Source organism: Mesoplodon bidens, assembly GCF_964165515.1.
Source record: "Mesoplodon bidens genome assembly, chromosome: 17".
NCBI lineage: Eukaryota > Metazoa > Chordata > Mammalia > Artiodactyla > Ziphiidae > Mesoplodon > Mesoplodon bidens.
Genome location: NC_138174.1, coordinates 23695030 through 23720952, shown reverse-complemented (window position 1 = coordinate 23720952; position 25923 = coordinate 23695030). Strand labels below are relative to the sequence as shown.

Genomic DNA, 25923 nt, shown 5'->3' with positions numbered 1-25923 from the left:
TAACTGAATCACTTTGTTGTATACCTGAAACTAACACAACATTGTAAATCAACTAGACTTCAATTAAATAAATAATAAAAAATTTTAAAAAAGATCTACAACTGCAGATTCTGCTCACTTAAGAGGTATTTTATGTTTAAAATAAGTACATTTCATTTGAAAATGGATTTTTCAGCTTACTTTATCAAAGATGTTAGTCACCTAGACCTACAAAACTAGGGTTCTGAAGCCAGCTTCAATGTGGTTCTCACTGGATGTTCAAGCTACTTAGAGCTCTTATCAGAAGCTCCACATCACCATAAAGGGGTTACAGTTTAGACAAGGAGACATAGCACTAGATCTACAAAGCTGCTGCTGTGACCTAAGGCAGAAGAAATGATTACCTTGAAATTTCATAGAATCCATAAACAAAATCAGACTGTTTACATTTATAGTCTTCAGTCCCCCCAAAATAGTTGCAGTTGCCTCCCTACCCCTTAATCACACAATCTCTATACTTTTAGACAATTAATGATCAAATTTTCATTCAACCAAATCACTGTTTGCCTTCAAATCCTAAACTTATTACCAAAACTAGCTTCAGTGACCCTGAGAGAAATTCTCAAGAAATTCTTGCCAAGTGAATTTTTAAACAATAAAACAGAATACTTTAAACAGAGAGAAATTTTACTTTGATCTCCTTTGTGAATCACTGAAATGAACATAGGCTTAGGTCTTCTCATTGTCAGGCTTGTTCAATAATATTCTTCATATCTCTCTACTTATCAAGAAAACTGACAAAATCAACATCCATTTCTGTTCCAAATTATGGTTTTATGAAACCTTCATTTCATCATGGGTGAAATACCATGACTAATAAAAAAATGACTATGTGTTTAAATGCTGCTTATACTGTGTAGCAAACATCATCATTTTCTGATGAGTAAATTCCATCAAAGAAACAAGGACAAAGCAAAAAGTTGTTTACTTTCAAAACTCTAATCAATCTTTTTTTAAAGACAATAAAATTTCTGACCTCAGCACTCTTTACTGGCTTTTCCTGAAGTCCTCTTCTTCCTTTGATCTTCTTTCTTATCTTCGGTTCCACCGGAGATGACTCTATCCTGAAGACAAGATGGAAGCATGAAAAGATTAGGGACTTGGACTCCAATTCCAGAAGATCTTGGTTCAAATCTAATCTTTGCCACACAAATGCTTTGTGACCTAGAGCCAGGTAATTAACCATTCTGGCTCAGTTTCCTTGGATGTAAAATGAAGGTAAAAATAACCTACTTCCTAGAGGGGTATGTATCTGTGTATGTGTATTAAACTGTGCTCAATAAACACCTTGATAATTTCGTTACCTTAGGAGGGAAAGCTCAACCTACTTACTGCACAAAAGGAGTCTGGTCAAACAAAATTTAAAAGGAAGGTGGAAGAAGATCCAAATATATGTAAATAGACTCAACTGTCCAACTAAGACAAAGAATGTCAAACCATATATTTTTTAAATAGTCACATAAAAAAACAAAATTTACAAAAGGAACATCTAAAGCAAAAAAACACAGAGGATTAAAAGTATAGAAAAATTACATATTAAGCATGTACTAACCAAAAGAAATATGGTATAATTAAAATAATATCAGACAAAAAATAAGCTTTAAGGGTAAAAATCATTGTTAATAAAGAGGGCTTTTATGTATTAATAAAAGTTAATTTTCCAGAAAGATATAAAAATTCTAAACCTGTATGCACACAATAAAATACCTTCAAATATGTACAACAAAAAGTTACAGAGTGAAAAGGATAAACTGACATATCAACCATCATAGTAAAAGATTTTAACACACCTCTCAGCAATTTAGAGACCAAGAAAGCAAAGAAAGAGTAATAGAATATTTGAAGAACAAATAATCCCTATATTAATACATATTTATGGAACATAGACAATAAACATTCTATTGAAGTATGCATGGACTATCTATAAAAACTGACCATATAAGGAAAATCTCAATAAATTTCGAAGAATCCAATCATAATCTGCATTCTCTGCATTAAATTCTAATTTAATCTATAATGTTAAATTAGAAATCAATGATAGATTTTTTTAAAGCCCATGTATTTAGAAAGTTAAAAATATGCTTCTAGGGCTTCCCTGGTGGCGCAGTGGTTGAGAGTCCGCCTGCCGATGCAGGGGATGCGGGTTCGTGCCCCGGCCCGGGAGGATCCCGCATGCCGCGGAGCGGCTGGGCCCGTGGGCCATGGCCGCTGAGCCTGCGCGTCCGCAGCCTGTGCTCCGCAACGGGAGAGGCCACAACAGTGAGAGGCCCGCGTAACGAAAAAAAAAAAAAAATATGCTTCTAAATAATTCATGGATGAATGGAGAAATCATTCTAAACATTTAGAACAATAATAAAAATACTACATAGCAAAATTTGAGGAATGCAGTTAGGTTTTTATAGCAGCTTTATTCATAGTTGCTAAAACTTGGAAGCAACCAAGATATTCTTCAGTAGGTAAACTGGTAAATAAACTGTGGTACATCCAGACAGTAGAATATTTTTTGGTGCTAAACAGAAATGAGCTATCAAGTCATTAAAATGCATGGAGGGGTCTTAAATGTATATTACTAAGTGGATGTAGCCAATCTGAAAAGGCTATATACCATGTGATTCCAACTATATGGCATTCTGACAAAGGCAAAACTATGGAGACAGTAAAAAGATCAGTCATTGCCAGGGGTTGCAGGAAGGGCAGTGTGGAGAGTTGAATAGGCAGATTACAGAAGATTTTTAGGGCAGTGAAAATGCTATATATGATACCATAATAATGGACACATATTATTATACATTTGTCCAAACCCATAGAATGTACAACACCAAGAGTGAACCCTACTGTAAACTATGGACTTTGAGTGATAATGATGTGTCAATGTAGGTTTACTGACTTTAACAAATATACTAATCTGGACAGGGATGTTGACAACGGGTGGGGGTCAGGGAGGCAGGTAATATATGGGCAACCTCTGTACCCTTTTCTCAATTTTTCTGTGAATTTAAAAGCAATCTAGAAAAATAAAGTCTTTTTTTTAAAAAAATCATAGACTCACTAATGAGAGCAGGAGACTGTATTTTTGTCACAGAAAGGAAAGTTGTCTCTCTTATCACAATGAAGACATGTGGTGAGAAGAACCAGTTGTATGAACTTGGATAAGCCACTTATTCTCTCTAATCCTCTGTTTCCTACAATTTAAAGTGAGGGTAGGGCTTCTCTGGTGGCGCAGTGGTTGAGAATCCGGGCTGCCAATGCAGGGGACACGGGCTTGAGCCCCGGTCTGGGAAGATCCCACATGCCACGGAGGAACTAAGCCCGTGCACGAAAACTACTGAGCCTGCGCTCTAGAGCCTGTGTGCTACAACTACTGAAGCCCGCGCACCTAGAGCCTGTGCTCTGCAACAAGAGAAGCCACCGCAATGAGCAGCCCGCGCACTGCAACGAAGAGTAGTCCCCACTAGCCGCAACTAGAGAAAGCCCGCGTGCAGCAACGAAAACCCAACGCAGCCATAAATAAATAAATAAATAGGTAAATTTTTTAAAATAAATAAATAAAAACATAAAGTGAGGGTAGTAAGTCACAAGAATTAGTTACGTTCAAATCTCATGCATTTTTCTTAGTAGGAGCCTAATAAAGTGAGCTGTATTCAATTAGATGAAGGTGAAGTTGTCTCCAGCATATAGAAGACCAGAGTCATCCTAGCTGTCATGTTAGGTTAGCCCTATAGGAACAGGGTCATGATGTACCTTGTACTTTGGGACATGCTGTACACAGACACCTCTGGCTAGATTCCCTCTATGTCAAGATCAGCCACTATCACACGCCTCTGCATGCTCGGAAAAGCTAGTTCTAAATACAGAATGTTCCAGAGCCTTGTAACCCAGTCAGTGAAATCTACCCACTCCCAGAGCACAGTGCAAAGGCTCCATCTCCACCACCACCTCCGCTGGGCCAGCTCACATCTGGAGCACCCAGACCAAATAAAAATCTAGCCTATTGTTAGACATTTCCAACACAGAGTCTTAGTGACTATATATAAACAAACAACAACAACAAAAAGGGGAAAAACAGAATCGAAAAGAAGATACATGAGAAACTGGTTTGCACACATACAGAAAAACTCTTCAAGCCTCGGAGATTTGATCACCTTCTCGGCTACAAAGTCTATTTCTGAACTGAACACTTTCTCCAACGTTGACTAGAGGTAGATAGCATGTCCCTTATTCTGCATATGCCAAGGGCAATTTCAGTACTCAAACATAAGAAAGAAAAATGATGATGAAAACGTGAGGCTAAAATCCCATGCAACCCTTTGCCAGCTCCTGCTTTTGAAATTCTAAATCCTGAACCACATGGTTCCACGTACCTGGCTCACTTAGTGGCTTCTCTCTTGGGAAATGACTCAATCATGCATTTGTCTTTCTGGGGACGCCTGAGTTTTCTAAAAGCTGTCTGTCCTCACAAGCCTACACACTTTTTGTTGAGAGAAAATCTCGTGAAAAGCAGAACATACAAGTCATTAACAGTCATACTCATAAGCTTTCACACTTACCCACAACCTTGCAAGCAGGCCTCCTTGTGGTTACTAAATTTTTCCTCTTGCTGAGATTTCCCAGCATGCTCTGGGATTATCAAGTAAAGCCAAATATTAGGAGGAAAATCTTCAAAATTCTTCAGTGCCTGGGGTGGAATCAAATCAGACGTGCCCTCCACTCTGGCACCAGCCAGCTGAGCTACAAACACTGACCCAGCCCACGCTGAGAAGACTCATCATGAGTAGAAACCCATAATGTTGCTGAAATACACTGTAGACTCAAAAGTGGGGGAAATGAAGTATATAAAACAGAGGGAAAGTTGGCAGAAATAACAGTTAATATTTATTTCAGGCATTCATCTAGACAGGGCAACATTGAAATGTTTTTCCCTCAGCATTTCTTTCTGCCCTCAAGGCCTTATATTGGATAAGATTCTGAATTCCTTAATCATAGCAGCTATGCACCGTGTCTCAATTTGCAACTAAATGTAGTTTTTGCCAAAGTGAGCGCTGGACTCAGAGAACAGTTGACATTAAAAATGAAAAACAAAAAAAACCTGAGCTGGAGACAAAAACATGGAAGCCCGTATTTCTGGTCAAATGAATTTTATTAGGCCACATTTTAGTGTCTTCTTTATGCATTCTACTTGGTTGCTCAGACTGTGAAAATTACAAAATAAAAATTAAGTGCCTGTGTAATATCTGACTTGTCAGTTTTTCCACCTGGCATTTCTTTCTCTTGCAGCATTAATTCTGTCTCAAGGAGAGGATGAATGAAATATGAAAAGCCACTTGTCTCATTTAGTGAAATGGGAAGAGTAGCAGGCTGGAAGTAAGGGGGCCTGATTTCTAAGCCCATGTCTGCTACTTTATGGTATGTGTCCTTCAGCAAATCCCTGTAACTCCCTGAGCTTTACCTGTGTTTAAGATTTTACAGGAAATATCATCCTCCGTCAAGGAAACACAATCTCTTAAGATTGCTGTCTCCAAAGGAAAATCTCTGAGCATAGAGGGGCATGTCTGCTAAGTACCCAAGTCTGAATAATTTGAATAACCAGAGTCTGTCAAATAAAAATGGTGTTCATGAAAAAAGCTGCTAGTTCAGTTCAAAACTCAACCACACAAGTGCTTTTTTTTTTTTTGGACTTTTCTATGTAACAGAAAGACATTATTTGTACTCCCCACATCATCACACAGGCTGTTACAAAGACACGTACACCCAAGGATAAAGATTTAATAAAATTAATAATACTGCTGCTTCATCAAGGTGATTCCTAAGTGAAACTCTTTTTCTTTTGCCAGTACATGCAGATGAAGAATAAAATGTCTACTAGTGCAGTTGGTGGTACTATCTTGATTTGTGCTAAGATGTCAGCAGTTTTATCTACCATTGCTTTTGTACTGTCACTGCAAATGTCAACAGTGAACATATCAAAACTGAGAAGAGTTTTGACCTCACAGACTCCCTGGAAGTGTCTCAGGGATCATCAAGCATCCACAGACAATTCTTTGATAATCACTGTGTTCATATTAATATAAAGACATGGTGATAACACATGTGGCTGCTGGAGAGAGGAGAGAAACAAGGACAGAACAAAGGGGGATTCACTTTATAAAATACAAAGTTTCATCAGACATGAAATAATCAGACATCTGGTTCTATAATACAGATATCATGTATATTTCCTTTGGTATTATAATCAACTTTGTTTAAAATTAGAGTAGACTAGCTAATAAAAGCATGTTGCTATATGTATTAGTTTCCAAGGGCTGATGTAGCAAATTATCACTTCTGGTAATTTCAAAACAACAAAAATGTATTCTCTCACAGTTCTATAGGTTAGAAGTCTGAAATCAAGGTGTCAGCAGGGCCATGTACCCTCTGAAAGCTCTAGAGAAGAATCCTTCCTTGCCTCTTCCCAGCTTCTAGCAGCTTCTAGTAGCTCTCAACAATCCTTTGTGTTACTGGGATTAGAATAGCTATATCACTCCAGTCTCTGCCTCTATCTACACATGGCGTTATTCTCTCTGTGTGTCTCTCCATGCATCCTCTCCTCTTAGGGGATACCAAGCATTAGATTCAAGGCCCACCCTGATCCAGTATGACCTCATCTTGATTGTGCTTGAAAAGACCCTGTTTCCAAATAAGATCACATTCCTAGGTAGTGGGGGCTAGAACTTGAGTATATTTTAGGGGGAAATACAATAATGTGTCCCTTAAACCCATTATTACTACCTAATGATAATGAATTAACAACTCATGTTCCTCATTTGCTTGTCATCTTCAAAGAGTTGGAAATATTGAGCAACAAATTTTATTTTTTGAGACAGCTTGATTGAGGTAAAATTAATATGGAGCAAACTGCATGTACTTACAGTGTACAACTTGATACGTTTGGACATATGCATTCAGTTGTCCCTCTGTATCTGCAGGAGATTGGTTCCAGGACCTCTGTGGATACCAAACTCCGAAGATGCTCAATTCCCTTATATAAAATGATGTAGTATTTGTGTATAACCTATGCACATTCTCTAGAATACTTCATTTATTTTTCTTTGTTTGTTTTGGAAAGTTTACTTAGTTTTCATTAACAAAAATTTGTTTAAACGTAATTAACTTATTTTTAAATGAATTAATGTTTTAAATTTTTCTCAGTTTTAATTTCTTTTTTTTAAACATCTTTATTGGAGTATAATCACTTTACAATGGTGTGCTAATTTCTGCTTTATAACAAAGTAAATCAGCTAAACATATACATATATCCCCATATCTCCTCCCTCTTGAATCTCCCTCCCATCCTCCCTATCCCACCCCTCTAGGTGGACACAAAACACTGAGCTGATCTCCCTCTGCTATGTGCTGCTTCCCACTAGCTATCTATTGTGCATCTGGTAGTGTATGTATGTCCATGCCACTCTCTCACTTTGTCCCAGCTTATGCTTCCCACTACCAATGCCCTCAAGTCCATTCTCTATGTCTGCATCTTCATTCCTGCCCTGCCCCTAGGTTCTTCAGAACACTTTTTTTTTTTAGATTCCATATATATGCGTTAGCATACAGTATTACTTTTTCTCTTTCTGACTTACTTCACTCTGTATGACAGACTCTGCGCCCATCCACATCACTAGAAATAACTCAATTTTGTTTCTTTTTAAGGCTGAGTAATGTTCCGTTGTATATATGTGCCACATCTTATTTATCCATTCGTCTGTTGATGGACACTTAGGTTGCTTCCACATGCTGGCTATTGTAAATAGAACTGAAATGAACATTGTGCTACATGACTCTTTTTGATTTGTGGTTTTCTCAGGGTATATGCCCAGTAGAGGGATTGCTGGGTCGTATGGTAGTTCTATTTTTAGTTTTTAAGGAACTTCCATACTGTTCTCCATAGTGGCTGTATCAATTTACATTCCCACCAACAGTGCAAGAGGGCTCACTTTTCTCCACAGCCTCTCCAGAATTTATTGTTTGTAAATTTTTTTTTCCCAGTACGTGGGCCTCTCACTGCTGTGGCCTCTCCCGTTGTGGAGCACAGACTCTGGATGCGCAGGCTCAGCGGCCATGGCTCACGGGCCCAGCCGCCCCACAGCATGTGGGATCCTCCCAGACCGGGGCACGAACCCATGTCCCCTGCATCGGCAGGAGGACTCTCAACTACTGCGCCACCAGGAAAGCCCTGTAAGTTTTTTTTGATGATGGCCATAATGGCTGGTGTGAGGTGATACCTCATTGTAATTTTGATTTGCATTTCTTTAATCATTAGTGATGTTGAGCATCCTTTCATATGTTTGTTAGCAATCTGTATATCTTCTTTGGAGAAATGTCCATTTAGGTCTTCTGCCCATTTTTGGATTCGGTTGTTTGTTTTTTTGATATTGAGCTGCATGAGATTCTTGTAAATTTTGGAGATTAATCATTGGTCAGTTGCTTCATTTGCAAATATTTTCTCCCATTCTGAGGGTTGTATTTTTGTCTTGTTTATGGTTTCCTTTGCTGTGCAAAAGCTTTTAAGTTTCATTAGGTCCCATTTGTTCATTTTTGTTTTTATTTCTATTTCTCTAGGAGGTGGGTCAAGAAGGATCTTGCTGTGATTTAGGTCATAGAGTGTTTTGCCTACATTTTCCTCTAAGAGTTTTATAGTGTCTGGCCTCACATTTAGATCTTTAATCCGTTTGGAGTTTATTTTTGTGTATTGTGTTAGGAAGTGTTCTAATTTCATTCTTTTACATGTAGCTGTCCAGTTTTCCCAGAACCACTTATTGAAGAGGCTGTCTTTTCTCCATTGTATATTCTTGCTTCCTTTATCAAAAATAAGGTGACCATATGTGCATGGGTTTATCTCTGGGCTTCCTATCCTGTTCCATTGATCTATATATCTGTTTTTGTGCCGGTACCATACTGACTTGATTACTGTAGCTTTGTAGCATAGTCTGAAGTCAGGGAGCCTGATTCCTCCAGCTCCATTTTTCTCAACATTGCTTTGGCTATTCAGGGTCTTTTGTGTTTCCATACAAATTGGGAAATTTTTTGTTCTACTTCTGTGAAAAATACCATTTGTAGTTTGATAGGGATTGCATTGAATCTGTAGATTGCTTTGGGTAGTATAGTCATTTTCACAGTGTTGATCCTTCCAATCCAAGAACAATGGTATATCTCTCCATCTGTTTGTATCATCTTTAATTTCTTTCATCAGTGTTTTATAGTTTTCTGCATACAGGTCTTTTGTCTCCTTGGGTCAGTTTATCCCTAGGTATTTTATTCTTTTTGTTGCAGTGGTAAATGGGAGTGTTTCCATAGGTTTTGGGTCATCATGTTTTCATTGTCAAACAATTTTTTCTAGTTATTTCTTGATTTCCTCTTTGATTTATTCAGTGATCTCTTGGTTACTTAGTAGTGTATTGTTTAGCCTCCATGTGTTTGTATTTTTTACAGATTTTTTCTGGTAATTGATATCTAGTTTCATGGCATTGTGGTCAGAAAAGATACTTGATATGATTTCAATTTTCTTAAATTTAACAAGGCTTGATTTGTGACCCAAGATATGATCTATCCTGGAGAATGTCCCATGAGCACTTGAGTAGAAAGTGTATTCTGTTGTTTGGGGATGGAATGTCCTATAAATATCAATTAAGTCCATCTTGTTTAATGTATCATTTAAAGCTTGTATTTCCTTACTTTCGTTTTGGATGATCTGTCCATTGGTGAAAGTGGGGTGTTAAAGTCCCCTACTGTGATTGTGTTACTGTTGATTTCCCTTTCTATGGCTGTTAGCATTTGCCTTATGTATTGAGGTGCTCCTATGTTGGCTGCCTAAATATTTACAATTGTTATATCTTCTTCTTAGATTGATCCCTTGATCATTATGTAGTGTCCTTCTTTGGCTCTTGTAATAGTCTTTATTTTCAAGTCTATTTTGTCTGATATGAGAAATGCTACTCCAGCTTTCTTTTGATTTCCATTTGCATGGAGTATCTTTTTCTATCCCCTCACTTTCAATCTTATGTGTCCCTAGGTCTGAAGTGGGCCTCTTGTAGACAGCATATATATGGGTCTTGTTTTTTTATCCATTCAGCCAGTCTATGTCCTTTGGTTGAAGCATTTAATGCATTTACATTTAAGGTCGTTATCGATATGTATGTTCCTATTACCATTTTCTTAATTGTTTTGGGTTTGTTATTGTAGGTCTTTTCCTTCTCTTGTGTTTCCTGCCTAGAGAAGTTCCTTTAGCATTTATTGTAAAGCTGGTTTGGTGGTGCTGAATTCTCTTAGCTTTTGCTTGTCTGTAAAGGTTTTAATTTCTGTCAAATCTGAATGAGATCCTTGCTGGGTAGAGTAATCTTGGTTGTAGATTTTACCCCTTCATCACTTTAAATATGTCTTGCCAGTCCCTTCTGGATTGCAGAGTTTCTGCTGAAAGATCAGCTGTTAACCTTCTAGGGATTCCCTTGTATATTATTTGTTGGTTTTCCCTTGCTGCTTTTAATATTTTTTGTATTTAATTTTTGATAGTTTTTTTAGTATGTGTCTTGGTGTGTTTCTCCTTGGATTTATTCTGTATGGGACTCTGTGCTTCCTGGACTTGATTGACTACTTCCTTTCCCATATTAGGGATGTTTTCAACTATACTCTCCAAGTATTTTCTCAGTCGCTTTCTTTTTCTCTTCTTCTTCTGGGACCCCTATAATTTGAAAGTTGGTGTGTTTAATGTTGTCCCATAGATCTCTGCGACTGTCCTCAATTCTTTTCATTCTTTATTCTGCTCTGTGTTAGTTATTTCCACTATTTTATCTTCCCGGTCACTTATCCGTTCTTCTGCCTCAGTTATTCTATTGATTCTTTCTAGAGAATTTTTAATTTCATTTATTGTGTTGTTCCTCATTGCTTGATTGCTCTTTAGTTCTTCTAGGTCATTGTTAAAAGTTTCTTATATTTTCTCCATTCTATTTCTAAGATTTTGGATATCTTTACTATCATTACTCTGAATTATTTTTCAGGTAGACTTCCTATTTCCTCTTCATTTGTTTGGTCTGGTGGGTTTTTACCTTGCTCCTTCATCTGCTGTGTGTTTCTCTGTCTTCTCATTTTGCTTAACTTACTGTGTTTGGGGACTCCTTTTCACAGGCTGCAGGTTCATAGTTTCCTTTGTTTTTGGTGTCTGCCCCCAGTGGTTATGGTTGGTTCAGTGGATTGTGTAGGCTTCCTGGTGGAGGGGACTGGTGCCTGTATTCTAGTGGATGAGGCTCAATCTTGTCTTGCTGGTGGGCAGGACCACATCCAGTGGTGTGGTTTGGGGTGTCTGTGACCTTATGATTTTAGGCGGCCTCTCTGCTAATGGGTGGGGTTGTGTTCCTGTCTTGCTAGTTGTTTGGCATAGTGTGTCCAGCACTGTAGCTTGCTGGTTGTTGAGTGGACCTGGGTCTTAGCGTTGAGTTGGAGATCTCTGGGAGAGCTTTCACCATTTGGTATTACATAGGGCCAGGAGGTCTCTGGTGGACCAATGTCCTGAATTCAGCTCTCCCACCTCAGAGGCACAGGCCTGACACCCGGCCAGAGAACAAAGACCCTGTCAGCCACACAGCTCAGAAGAATTGGGAGAAAAAAAGAAAAGAAAGGAAGGAAGGGAGGGAGGGAGGAAGGAAGGAAGGAAGGAAAGTTATTAAAATTTTTTTAATTATTAAAAATAAAAAAAATTAAAGTAATTAAAAAAAGAAAGAGAGCAATGAAGCCAAAAAACAAATCCACCAATTATAACAAGCTCTAAAAACTACACTAAAAACAAACAAACAAAATGGACACACAGAACCCTAGGACAAATGTAAAAGCAAAGCTGTACAGGCAAAATCACACAAAGAAGCATACACACACACACTCACAAAAAGAGAAAAAGGAAAAACATATAAATATATATATATATATATATATATATTAAAGAAAAAGACAGCAACCAAATCAATAAATAAATCTACCAATAATAATAATCTCTAAATACTAAACTAAGATAAACGTAAAACCAGAAACAAATGAGATGCAGAAACCGAACCCCAAGTCTACAGTTGCTCCATAGTCCACCACCTCAATTTTGGGGTGATTCATATTCTATTCAGGTATTCCAGAGATGCAGGGTACTTCAAGTTGATTGTGGACATTTAATCGGCTGGTCCTGAGGCTGATGGGAGAAATTTCCCTTTCTCTTTGTTCAGACAGCTCCTGGGGTTCAGCTTTGGATTTGGCCCTGCCTCTGTGTGTAGGTCACCTGAGGGCATCTGTTCCCCATTCAGACAGGACAGGATTAAAGTAGCAGCTGATTAGGGGGCTCTGGCTCACTCAGGCCAGGGAGAAGGTAGGGGTATGGAATGCAGGGTGAGCATGCGGAGGCAGAGGCCACCATGACGTTGCAACAGCCTGAGGCTCACCGTGTGTTATCCCGGGGAAGTTGTCCCTGGAATATGGGACCCTGGCAGTGGCGGGCTGCACAGGGTCCCAGGAGGGGAGGTGTGGATAGTGACCTGTGCTTGCACACAGGCTTCTTGGTGGCTACAGCAGCAGCTTTAGTGTTTCATGCCCGTCTCTGGGGTCCACGCTGATAGCCGCAGCTCATGCCTTTCTCTGGAGCTGCCTTAGGCAGTGCTCTGAATCCCTCTCCTCACGCACCCCAAAACAATGGTCTCTTGCCTCTTTGGCAGTTCCAGACTTTTCCCCTGACTCCCTCCCGGGTAGCTGTGGTGCACTAGCCCCCTTCAGTCTGTGTTCACGCATCCAACCCCAGTTCTCTCCCTGGGATCTGACCTCTGAAGCCTGAGCCTCAGCTCCCAGCCCCCACCCACTCCGGTGGGTGAGCAGACAAGTCTCTCAGGCTGGTTAGTACTGATCAGCACTGATCCTCTGTGCGGGAATCTCTCCGCTTTGCCCTCTGCACCCGTTGCTGCACTCTCCTCTGTGGCTCCAAAGTTTCCCCCCACCCACCACCCGTCTCCACCAGCGAAGGGGCTTCTGAGTGTGTGGAAACTTTTCCTGCTTCACAGCTCCCTCCCAGCGGTGCAGGTCCCGTCCCTATCCTTTTGTCTCTGTTTTTCCTTTTCTCTTTTTCCTTACCCAGGTACATGGGGAATGTCTTGCCTTTTGGGAAGTCTGAGGTCTTCTGCCAGCGTTCAGTAGGTGTTCTGTAGGAGTTGTTCCACGTGTAGAGGTATTTCTGATGTATGTGTGGGGAGGAAGGTGATCTCCATGTCTTACTCATCCACCATCTTGAGGTCTCCCCTCTCGTATACTTTAAATCATCTCTAGCTTATTTATAATACCTAATACAATGTAAATGCTATATAAATAATTGTAAATACAATGTAAATGCTATGTAAATAGGTGTTAAAGCATCGCAAATTCAAGTTTGGGTGTTTGGTAGTTTCTGGAATTTTCTTCTTTTTCCCAACATTTTTGATCCTCTGTTGGTTGAATCTGCTGATACAGAACCTGCAGATATGAAGGACCAACTGTATGCTCATGAAACTATCATCACAATCACGTACAGTAAGTCCCCTACATACAAACCTTCAAGTTGCGAACTTTCAAAGATGCGAACGTGGGTTAGCATGTCCAATCACATAAAAGTTAGTTGACATATCTGGAGTACACTGTCACATGTGTGCATCCTCTACAAGTGGTTGTGCTTTTGTGTATTTTACTGTACAGTACTGTATAGAGTACAGTAGTGAAGTATCTTTATTTCAAGCCCAGGATGTCCAGAAGCAAGCATAAAAGCAGCAGTATATAGCCAATTGTGTTAGTTGGGTACCTAGGCTAACTTTGTTGGACTTATGAACACGCTCTTGGAACAAACTCGTTCATATGTAGGGGACTTAATGTAAACATATCCATCAACCTCCAAATTTTCCATGTGCTCCTTTGTAATCTGTCCTTCTTGCCCCTCTCCACCCCCGCCTCAGTGTCCCCAGGCAATCACTTATCTGCTTTCTATCACTATGATTAGTTTCCATTTTTTAAAGATAGTACAATGGAATCATACATTATGTACTCTTTTTTGTCTGGCTTCTTTCACTGAGCATAATTATTTTTTAATTCATCCATGTTGCCACATGTATCAATGATTCCTTCCTTTTAATTGCTAAACAGTATTCCATTGTATGGATGTAGAACAATTTAGATGCCTATTGATCTATTAGTGGAAATTTGGATTGTTCCCAGATTTGGATATTACAAATAAAGGAAGAACTTTTATATCTTCCATATGCAAAGAATTTACTTTTACAATATGTTGTACATTTTATTTGTTCATGAACCTAACAAAGTGTGTGTTGCTATAAGTAAAACTAAGCTTTTTTGGTTTCCAAGAAGACTGGATTCCACTTGCATAAATTATGGAAAGCCATTTGGAAAGAAGATGTATGATAAATCCAGAGCCAAAAAAAAGATAATTTTCTATTCAGTAATCCCACTCTTAAGAATTTAGCCTAAAGAATTTTTTTTAAAAAGGAAAGGTAAGCTGATGAAGATATTTTCTACAGAACTCTCTAGAATAGTAAAACTTCGGAAGCAATCTAAATTTATAATAAAGAAATATTGAAACAACATGAAAGAGTCTTTAGATACAATGTTCAGTTCAAAAAAGCATCATATGAAATTATGTCTAGATTATGATTACAACCATATATAATTCAGGTATGTCTGTGGATGAGTGAACTCAAGTATTATTATTGTGTTACAGTTATGGAATTGTGAATTTTGTTTTACTGTCTTTATTCTTGTCATAAAATTTATATAATAATAAACATCAGAAGGCAACAGTTGACTGCTCTCTAAAGTCAGTAAATTCATAGGCTTCTTCTCCTTGATGGTATTCAAAAGCTGTTTGTATCCATCTGGCCCATCCTTAATCATCAATGAGATAAATTATGGTGTTGTCAGAGACCCAGCCTAAACTACCCCATAACTATTGCTACACTTCAGACAGAAGCTGGAGGTTGGTATTAGAAAGTCTTCTCTATTCTGGGAATCTTCTTTCCACTCAGAAGTATATATATATATATAAAGGTTTCTCAGAAAACTAAAAGTAGAGCTACCATATGACCCAACAATTCCACTCCTGGGTATATACCTGAAAAAAATAAAAACACTAATTTGAAAACATACATGCGCCCCAATGTTCATAGCAGCATTATTTGCAATTGCCATGGTATGGAAGCAACCTGAGTGTCCATCAACAGATCAATGGATAAAGAAAGCGTGGCAAATATATATATATATATATATATAATGGAATATTATTCAGCCATAAAAAAGAATGAAATTTTGCCATTTGCAGCAACATGAATAGACATGGAGGGCACTATGCTAAGTGAAATAAGTCAGAGAGGGAAAGACAAATACTGTGTGATACCACTTATGGGTGGAATCTAAAAAATACAAAAAACTAGTGAACAAAAAAGAAGCAGACTCACAGATACAGAGAATAAACCAGTGGTTACAGTGGGGAGGGGCAATATAGGAGTAGGGGGAAAAAAGGAGTTATTATGGGATCATATGAAATCATGTGTGAGAAAACTTTGAAAATTGTAAAGCACTGTAGAATTTAAAGAGTCCTCCATTCAACAAAAAATAAAATTTTAAAAAGGAAAAAAACATATAAATGAAAAAGATGGAAAATACCAAGTCTCAGTGAGGTCTCACACACTGCTGATGGGTGTTTGATTTGGTTCAACCACTTTGGAAAACTATTTGGCATTATCTAATAAAGCAGAACATACTGCATACACTGTGACCATAACTTTCCCTTCTAGGTGTAGATCCAACAGAAATGCACATGTATGTTCAGCAAAGGCATGTACTAGAATGCTGACAGCAACATTATTTTAATAGCCCCAAGTTGGAAACTACCCAAAAGCTCATAAACAGAAGATGGATACATGAATTGTAGTAGAGACACACAACAGAATCCCATATGACAGTTAAAATGAACGATCTACAATTACACATATTCATATGGTTGAATCTTACAAATGTTTAGAGAAATAAGCCAGATGCAAAAGAGTATATACTATACTATTCCATTTATATAAGTACAAAGCCAGGAAAAAGTAATCTATGTTTTTAGGGATCAGGATGATAGCTGTCCTTGGAAGTAGAAGGGGAGATAACTGAAAGGAACGTAACAAGGCTTTGGGGGTGCTTATAATGAACTATTTATTGATCCAAATGCTGATTATATAAGGGTGTTCAGTTTGAAGAAATTTATCAAGCTGTACTTTATGTGTAATTTTCTGTAATGTATATTATACTACCATAAAGTTTTTTTGTGTAGTCAATCAGTATTATCAAAAGCTTTATTATCAGAAGAGTGTTACCAATACCTTTCTTTTTTATGTTGATACTGAAAAGAAGGCCAGTTGGCAGAGTTAGTATAGTGTTGTGATTTTACAATGAACTAGAAAGTCAGGGTTATATACCATGGTACATCTGGGGAACTTTGTAACCAGCCAGGAATGGTTATTGCTAGTCACAGAGCCTAAAGCTCTCAATAAATTTTGTTTCCTCCACTGCACACTGTCTGATGATTGGCAAAGAAATAAAACATAGAATCAAAAAAGCCATAATGTCCTCTGCAAGAATAAAATGTACTGCCAATATGGCACACAGCTGCACCTCCATCCAAAGTTGTATGGGGCTGATGAGGGGTCCAAGCTGCTTCGTGACTTGGAGAGCTAGTGTGCATCCCTTTTCCAGAAGCACAGTTAGAAAAAGCAAACAGAAAATATGTTTCCACTAAGATCCCTGAGGGAAGGAAGGAAAATTCTTCTCCAAAAGAGGAAAGGAGAAAAGAGTATCAGCTTCTCATCTTGTTAAAGATCAGCTCCAGGAAGTAGAGAAATTCTTTATCTACTTGAAGAAGTGTTATTTTCCTTTAGTCCTCACATAATGCCCAAGAACTCTTTGGTTACCAGATTTCTATTAAGAATTTCAACTCTCCTAGCATTGGTTTTCAATTTTTCAATTTCTGTTAATGATACAAGGACCATAGCAAGTTTCTTAAACAGTTTTCTTGTATCTTCTATGCGGCTTTGCAATTGAATGGCAGAATCTAACAAAACTGGGGGAAAGGTGAATACCAGCAATGGAGAATGGTTAATATATCACGGTATGTCATGGAGTATCACAGACCCATTAAAAAGATAATAAATTTACTTCTAGAACCAAGATTGTGGTCTCTAAATATCATTTTCCACTAAAAGGGAACATTCCTCCCTGGAGAAATGACTCAATCTAGATCCGGTGTAGAAAATGTACTAAGCCTAGTATACTTTATTGTGCCAGAAAGCATGGAAAACATCATGAATTACTGGGGTTTTATTAAAAGAAGACAAAAGGAGAAAATCTGTGGGCTTTCCATTGGCCAAGGATGGAACCATTTGGACATCAAATAAAATAATAGCTTCAAATAAAACATAGAGATATGAAAATCTGCAAGTGCAAAAATGTAACTGACTATCACTGGGGGTTGTTAAAGCACCAACTCATTTTTTCATAAAATTGACAAATAAAAGGAAAGGATCAAGCCTTTATTCCGCCTTTCCTATACAACTGCTTTTTGGGATTACCAATGATTGACAAGGGAGAGGTCTTCATAGAAGAATTCCAGAGAATAAATGCAGAAAAATATTAACAGATTTAGAAAATCATTTTTCAACTCTGAGTGAAATAATGGATGTAACTAATGTTCAATTCTGAATGCTAAAATCATTAGGAAAGGTTAATGAGGAAGTTTATATGGGAGAGGAAGCTGACCACACTTGAACTCACTGATGAATTTCAATGTCACTTAAAGTGGGCCAGCCAATGTTCTATTCTTCCCAATGCTGATTCAAGAGGAAGTGCACAGACAGCACCAGCATTAAGTGTTCTTGCTAAAAGAACTGAACTTGGACTTCCCTGGTGGTGCAGTGGTTAAGAATATGCCTGCCAATGCAGGAAACATGGGTTCGAGCCCTGGTCCAGGAAGACCCCACATGCTGCAGAGCAACTAAGCCCGTGCGCCACAACTACTGAGTCTGCGCTCTAGAGCCCGCAAGCCACAACTACTGAGCCCATGTGCCACAACTGCTGGAGCCTGAATGCCTAGAGCCCGTGCTCTGAAACAAGAGAAGCAACCACAATGAGAAGCCCCTGCACCGCAACAAAGAGTAGCCCCTGCTCACCGCAACTAGAGAAAGCCCGCGCGCAGCAACAAAGACCCAAAAGAGCCAAAAATAAAAATAAATTAATTAATAAAAAAAAAAGAACTGAACCTGAATCTAGTCAATCCTCTATATTCAAGTAAGTACGTAAAGGAAAAACGTGGTAGAAGAATGTGTTATTGACACCATAAGGATACAATAAGCCAAATCTAGAAGGTGGGAAGTTCTACAAAGAAAATAACCTGGTTTCTTCAATAACTGGGGCATTGAAGGGGGAGGGGAAGGGAAAGTTGTCATAAATTTAAAAGCGATTCATAAGACTTATCAGGAAAATGCAATGTTTGGCATTTGAATCCTCAAACAAACCGACTATAGAAAAAAGACATTTTTGAGGCAATTGGGGGGATTTGAACATGAACTGGATAATAGATGATTTTAAAGAACCATTATAAATTTTAACTGATAATGGTATATGGTTATGTTTTTTTAAAGATCTCTGTTAGTGAAAAATACAGAAGTGTTTACTGCATAAAAATAACAAAGTCTAGGTTTGCTTAAAAAAATATTCCAGCAAAAAAAAATGAAAAAAAAATTAAGTCAGGCAGAATAGATGAAATAAGATTAACAAAATGCCAATAGTTGTTGAAGCCAGCTGATGGGCAATGGGGATTCAACATATTATTTTCTCTATCTTTGTATATGTCTTAAATTTTCCAGTTTGAATTTAAAAATAATGAAAGAATAACGAGTTCTGAGAGTTGACCTGGAGCATTTTCCATGATCTCATGTTGAAAGAAAAAAGCAAGATGATGTAAAGTGCATGTAAGAATAATAATATGAACCCATTTTTGTAGAATAATGACCTGTTTTTGTAAAACACACACATATATAAACATGTGACTTTACATGTGACTTTACAAGCTGAGCACTGAGAATTATTTGGAAGGGCACATGCTAGATTAAACACATGGACTAACTGGGGGTGGAGGCTGACATGGGTCAGGAAAGTAGGTAAGGGCAAATAAAGAAAAAATATTTCACTTAAAAAAAGGTATTATGATATGACCCAATGTATAGATTTTATGAAACGATTCAAATGCATATATTTCTACATATATAAAGAGGATTATTTTAACCTTAAAAATCAGCAAAACCTGCTCCCATTTCTGAAACTCGGCTGTTTTCCTAGTACTGGAGCTGCGGTAAAACTCTGCAAGTCTGCATGTAAACTGAGCGAGAGTAAACCAGGAACTCTTAGTAACAATATATGGTGAGTTCAAGTGAGGCAAATAGAAATGGGTGTATGGTAGGGTCTTTGAGATGGGGGCCAGCTGAAAATCAGTACTTCAAAAATGTACTGAAACACTGAACACTGTGGTGTAGTCATGGATGGCAAGGAAGAAAAATGAAATGTCAGCTGAGCATACGAGAGAATAAATACCTTTTTCAGAGCCCAGGTGTCAGGCAAAATGTACTCCAGCACCAGGCAGCCATGGGGCAGACGAAAAGTGCTGACCCAGAATCAGAAGTCTGTGGCTTGTACCTTACCTTGGCTTGGCCATGTACCAACTGCATGCAAGACCTTGAAAAGGAAAGAAACTTGATATCTTAGCTTCGATTTCTACACATGTAAAAATGACAATAAAAATAACACCTCACTTGTGATGATCAGGTGAGATAAAACACATTTACTTTACCAAGTGCTTTAAAAAGCACTTTAAAAAGTGCTGCAGGGGCTTCACTGGTGGCGCAGTGGTTGAGAGTCCGCCTGCCGATGCAGGGGACACGGGTTCGTGCCCTGGTCTGGGAGGATCCCACATGCCGTGGAGCGGCTGGGCCTGTGAGCCATGGCTGCTGGGCCTGTGCGTCCGGAGCCTGTGCTCCGCAGTGGGAGAGGCCACAACAGTGAGAGGCCCACGTACCGCAAAAAAAAAAAAAAAAAAAGTGCTGCACACATGAGGACTTCCCTGGTTGCGCAGGGGTTAGGAATCCACCTGCCAATGCAGGGGACATGGGTTCGAGCCCTGGTCCGGGAAGATCCCACATGCAGTGGAGCAACTAAGCCCTTGCACCACAACTACTGAGCCTGCACTCTAGAGCCCGCAAGCCACAACTACTGAGCCCACGTGCCACAACTACTGAAGCCCACATGCCTAGAGCCCATGCTCTGCAACAAGAGAAAGCACCGCAATGAGAAGCCCGCGCACCGCAACAAAGCATAGCCTCCACTCACCACAACTAGAGAAAGCCTGCGTGTAGCAACGAAGACCCAACACAGCCAAAAGTAAATAAATGAATAAATAAATTTATTTTTTAAAAAGTGCTTCACATATGAAAATACCAAAAAAGTCACTGACTGCCCCACACACATACATGCACACTTTACCATTCACATATATATTCATATATGGAAATATATACCATTAACATATAAAAATGCTGTACATATGTAAATATACAACTCTCCTCCCAAATTATAGATGAAAAAAACCAAGGCTTAAAGGCCTTAAAAAGCTAATCCACATAGTAACCCATTATAATTCTTTTGGGATCTAGCAAAGATAGATATTTTTTAAATAGTCTTATTCATAGCTGTTAAACATTATTTCTCATCTGGAGAGGGGTCTGTAATCCTTGACCTGGAAAACTTCTAAAACCGTTCGCTATGGCTGAATTATGTCCCCCCAAAATCCATGTGTTGAAGCCCTAACCTCCAATGTGATAGTATCTGAAGCTGGAGCCTTTGGGAGGTAATTAGGTTTAGTTGAGGTTATGAGGAGGGGGTCCTCAGGATGGGATTAGTGCCCTTAAAAGAAGAGTATTGGAAAGCTTGCTCTCTTTCTCCTACATGAGGACACAAGAAGAAGGTAGCCATCTACAAGCCAGAGAAGAAAGCCCTTATCAGAAACTGAACCCTGCCAAAGCTTGATCTTGGACTTTCCAGCTTCCAGAACTGTGAGAAAATAAATCTCTGTTGTTTCACACCCACACCCAACCTATGGTATTTTGTTATGGCAGCCTGAGCAGACTAAGACACCAGGTCAGGAGCCTCTATATCAGATCTTCACAATACCCTTAACATCCTATATCTCATTACCTTGTATCATTAGTGCCACTTCTAGCCATGTGACCTTGGGTAAGTTACTTAAAACTTCCCTGCCGCTGTGTTTCCTTTTCCATAAAATAAGGATAAAAATGGAACCTATCTCATAGGACTTTCCCACATCTTAGAGTAATGATTATGTGATGTAATACATGACCTCACCTAGAATACTATCTGGAAAATAGTAAATATTTAATAAGTATAACAAGCTGTTTCTGTCACTGTTGTTTTGTTGTCATGTGACTACTTGGCTAAATTATAAGCTCCATAAGGGCCTAGGAACTTTGATTATCCCTAAGAATGAACACAGTAACACAGGACATAAATATTTGCTAAATGAACAACCAGACGATGATAAAGGAGAGAATGATTCGGAGAGAGGGAAAACATTTTCAGGAAGTATATACCGCACCTATAAATAGAAACAAAAGCTATTTTCTCAGAGATTTTAAGCAGAAATTTATAAGTGGCAATTTAGTTGATTCAACACACAGCCAAAAAGATGAGGAAAGAATAGTATAATATTCTCAGAATAACTGTCTTGTGCATAATAAAATATCCGCTGTAGAATCATAGGGGGTGTGCTCCATCCTAAAACCCATTAAAGCTGCTGGAACAACCATTGTGCAGCTTTTGGTTTTTCATTTAATTTTAATAAAATATTTTACTGGAGGAAATTTGGAGTGTAATAGCAATGAAGTGTGTCTACTGCTTTAAGTGACATTTCATTCCATTTCTGGACACCTGTGGAGATGAATATACTAACCCCAATGCCTGGGAATTTTGGTTGCTGGTTATCCAAAAATTAAATGTCATGTACAAAAAGTTATTTTTTATTGTTTAATATTCAACTGTCTGCCCAACAGATCAGAATGACAAAAACAATAGCTATTTCAGGATGGGCCACCACATGCATTATAGAAAATGCATCTCATTTGGAACTTCAGTCCTATTCTTGACAAAAGATCTATGAAAACATGAACTTTAAAATATTCCTCATTACTTCCTGAACACGGGTGATTATGATTCTTTAATTTTGTTTTGACTGAAAAGCAAAGGCATGGATATACTGCAAGTTGCAGCCACACCATATGCATAAACAATCCATATCTCCAGGCAAACCTTTTATAGGCTAAATAAGTCTAGAAGACAATGAGAGCAGTAAGTAAGTTAGATTTAAAGCAAGATTTGATCTGTAGCTCAAGGAATTCAGAGCAGGAAGAGAGCCTGTTCATTCTATTACCAGGACCACAGTCGACAATTTTTCAACCTTATCACATATCTCAAAACAACAGAGCATAATTCCCACCTTGAACTAAATTGTCTGAAGAAATTTAGTACTACTCTGTTCCTCTGAAGTCCAAATAACTTGCTTAACTGTATAATTTAGTCTCCCCAAAATAAGGAGAGAAGAAAATTCTCTTCTGATCCATTCTCTAGCCTTCAGGGGTACTGCCAAGATAAAGCTTCCCAGAGATTTCTAACATAACTGTTTGTGTTGGACAAAAACCATGTGTCATCTCTGTCAGAATACCCCACACCGATTCCTATGGAAAAGAAGGAACGAATCAATATTCATGAAATCCTTGTTACATTTGGTCAAGTTCTGTCGGAGACAGAGTCAAGAAAGTTTATTTCTCGGGCTTCCCTGGTGGCGCAGTGGTTGAGAGTCCGCCTGCCGATGCAGGGTTCGTGCCCCAGTCCGGGAGGATCCCACAAGCCGCGGAGCAGCTGGGCCCATGAGTCATGGCCGCTGAGCCTGCGCATCCGGAGCCTGTGCTCCGCAACGGGACGGGCCATGGCAGTGAGAGGCCCGTGTACCGCAAAAAAAAAAAAAAAAAGGTCATGAAAGAAAGTTTATTTCTCCTCCTTTGGAAATCTGCAGTGACCATCACTGGAGTTTCCATGCACCAAACTTCCCACTGACAAGAGTAAGAGGTAAGCTAATTAAATAAAGTTTGGAACATGCTGCTTCAATTCTTCATCAAAAGGCCCTCCCTTGTTGTGTGCATATTTGTTCAATGGACTTACCTTGCAGCTCTAACTATGCCACATTGGTGATTGCTTTAAAACATGTATTACCTTCTCTTTTCCAATGACTCTTCACTCTTTCCCTGGGTACTACTGTCATGTGATTTTAAATATTATCTGTATCCTGATGATGCCCAAGCTTTTATCTCCATCCTGATTTTCACTTGACTTCCAGACTTTTATATGCAACTTCCCACTTGATGTATCCATTAGGATGAAGAATAGAAATCTCAAACATGAGCCTTTTAAAAACAACTCTTAATTTCCATTCCATACCTGTTTCTCTCATAGGCATCTGCTCACTTGCTCAAGCCACAGATCTAGGATTCATCCTTGATTATTTCTTTGCTTCTCCATTAGCAACCACTGTCCAACTGGCCTCCAAAATGAATAATGAACAAGTAAAAACTTAAATTAATATTAATTAGCATAGTGATAAGTGTCATGAAGACTATGAATCGGCGTGATATTAGAGGAAGGAGTGGAGTCGTACTTTTGGTAGGGTAGTCAGGGAAAGCCTTTTTTAAAATATTTATTTATTTTTGGCTGCATTGGGTCTTAGTTGTGGCACATGGGATCTTCATCGCAGTGCGTTGGCTCTTTGTTGTGGTGCACAGGCTTCTCTCTAGTTGTAGTGTGTGGGCTCCAGAGCACATGGGCTCTGTAGTTGTGCTGCGTGGGCTGCAGAGTGTGTGGGCTCTGTAGTTGTGGTGCGCGGGCTCTCTAGTTGTGGCTCACAGGCTCAGTAGTTGCGGCACACAGGCTTAGCTGCCCCGTGGTATGTGGGATCTTAGTTCCCCAACCAGGGATTGAACCCACGTCCCTTGCACTGGAGGGCAGATTCTTAACCACTGGACCACCAGGGAAGTCCCAGGGAAAGCCTCTTTAGGAAGGTGAAAATTCTGTCGTCTGGACATCTGGATGGAGACGTCCATTCCAGGCAGAAGCAACAATTCTAAGGAAATAAAGAAGGCTGCTTTGAATGAGGGGGGAGGTACCATAACCTCTGGTTGCAAAGGGAGATAGGAGTCAACTCATATGGGTCACTTTAAGCCAAAATAAGGACTTGGACTTTATCTATCCAAGTGCAATAGCAAGTCATCAGCAGGATTTAACCTGGGGATGACAAGATATATTTTATTTTTAGAAGATCACTCAAGATCCTCAGACAACATGAGCTGAATTCAGTTGCTTCCTTCCATTACCATCACTTCCACACACAGATACTATTGATCCAACTGGAAATACACAGAAATGCTGTGTAAAAGCACAGAGCAATAATAGAGAATACATAATCAACTCAGAAGAAGGAAGGAAAGAAGAGGAGAGCAAGGAAGAGAAAAGCCTTAAGAAACCAAGATGAAAAAAGAACTCAAACACTGAGTGGTAATTCTAATAACTGTTGAGAGAGAAGCCCAAGGTGGCATGGGTATGGATATCAGCCCTGGATGCTAGGGCTGGGAACAGAGTCAGGTGGCGATGGGAGTGGGGGCGTAGGAGGGGTGTGTTCTACCTTGAAGGTAGGAAAAGGAGACATGGCCCAGGGGCAGTGTGAGGTAGGAAAAAAATCCTGCACAGAGCAAAGTTCCTGAAAGAATTTCCCTGTCTGGATAAAGAGGAATAGAAGAGCTCTACCCATCAGCTCAGGGAAGAGAAAAGGAAGCTTACAAATTGCTGGGAATTTAAATGGAAAACAAATAAAATCTTTCATGAAATTGAAACCCCATAAGAGAAATAGCATCAATGCCTAGGGAGTGTAATAAACTCAAGCCAAGAGGATATTATAAAAATTTCTCTACTACTGCTGAACCCCTGAAGCCCAAGCAAAAGTGAATGCAAAATTGAGTCACAAGGGAGTGCTTGACTTACATGAGGAAAACAACCCCAGATTAACAAGTGTTCACAATAGAAAATTACAAACCACACAAGAAATAAAACCATTTGAAGGAGAAGAGCGGACACAACCATTAATAGATTTAATACCACACATTGTAGAGTAGTTGACAAAATCTGAAAGAGATTATAAAATAAGAATGGAAACTAAAATCAAAGAGCTGGCACTAGGAAAAAGAAGAGACAAGTTGAAAACAAAAACCAAACACATACTGCTTTAAACATTAAAAAAAATACTTATTCTGTAACAATCTTAAGAAAGAAGCACAAAGCTGGAGGTCTCACATTTCCTGACTTCAAAATATATTACAGTGCTCGCTATGGCAGCACATACACTAAAACTGGAATGATACAGAGAAGATTAGCATGACCCCTGTGCAATGATGACACACAAATTTGTGAAGTGTTCCATGTTATTCCAGGCCTTGGCGAGAAGATGGCGGCACCCTAGAGGGCCCACGACAATGAGCAGTTGCCAGAGCCTCCACTGCCAGTGTCCCTGACCCCACAGTGAGCCACAGCAGCACCCCCTGCCTTTGCAGGTGACCCTGCAACACTAACAGGTCCAGTCACCCACAGCCCACCACCTTCTGCATTTCCTCTGTGACATCCTGCTTCAACTCTTACTCTTCTCTCATCTTC

General features: G+C 39.1%; 1 protein-coding gene across 1 annotated transcript in view; it reads right to left on the bottom strand.

The window, feature by feature from the left end:
- Window positions 1-25923, bottom strand: part of LOC308605028 (uncharacterized protein) — a gene marked incomplete at its 5' end in the record, with an annotated part of 108690 nt that overhangs the window by 61759 nt on the left and 21008 nt on the right. The window contains one exon of the mRNA XM_081214696.1: window positions 1016-1103. The remainder of the gene's footprint in view (window positions 1-1015; window positions 1104-25923) is intronic.